The following is a 646-nucleotide window of genomic DNA, read 5'->3' as shown; positions in this document are numbered from 1 at the left end:
TGGATTGATTCGGTGACTGGGGTAATCGTGATGGGTGTGTCAGAGGCGGTGCGGTTGGCGCAGGATAGAGCAGGGTTTAGGGCTGTTGTACATAGGGTCGATATGAGTCGGAAACGACTCGACGGCACATAACAACAACAACAACAGCCACCAAAGCAGATATATGCACACTTGTGTTCATTGTGGCTTTGTTCACAATAACAAAGAATTGGACACAACCCACAGATCCAACAACAAACGAATGGATGCAGAATCTGTGCTATATTCTTACAAAGGAATAATATGCTGCACTGAAAAACAAGGAACTCATGAAATAGTATACAAAATGAGTGACACTGGAGGACATTATGCTGAGTAAAATATCAGTCACAAAAGGAAAAATACTGCATAATGCCCCTGTTATAAATCAGGACTGACATTGGGGTTGGGAGAAGTCTAAGAAAAGAGGGGATAAATAATGTATACTGCATTGAAACAGATGAGGAAGAGAACTGTTTGACAGGAATATATGTTTCGATATTATTTTCATGACAAGAGTCCAGAATGAGAGCTTCATGGGGGAGTGGACAGGGTAGGGGGATTGTATAATAATGAAAGTTTGTTGGTTTGGTTTGGGGTGTTTTGGTTTTTTTTTACTTTTTAAAGA

The sequence above is a fragment of the Elephantulus edwardii genome, unplaced genomic scaffold, assembly GCF_000299155.1.
Source record: "Elephantulus edwardii isolate Elephantulus edwardi_28Jun2011 unplaced genomic scaffold, EleEdw1.0 scaffold00099, whole genome shotgun sequence".
Lineage (NCBI taxonomy): Eukaryota > Metazoa > Chordata > Mammalia > Macroscelidea > Macroscelididae > Elephantulus > Elephantulus edwardii.
The sequence above is the reverse complement of the archived record's forward strand: the minus strand, read 5'-3'. Positions refer to the sequence as shown.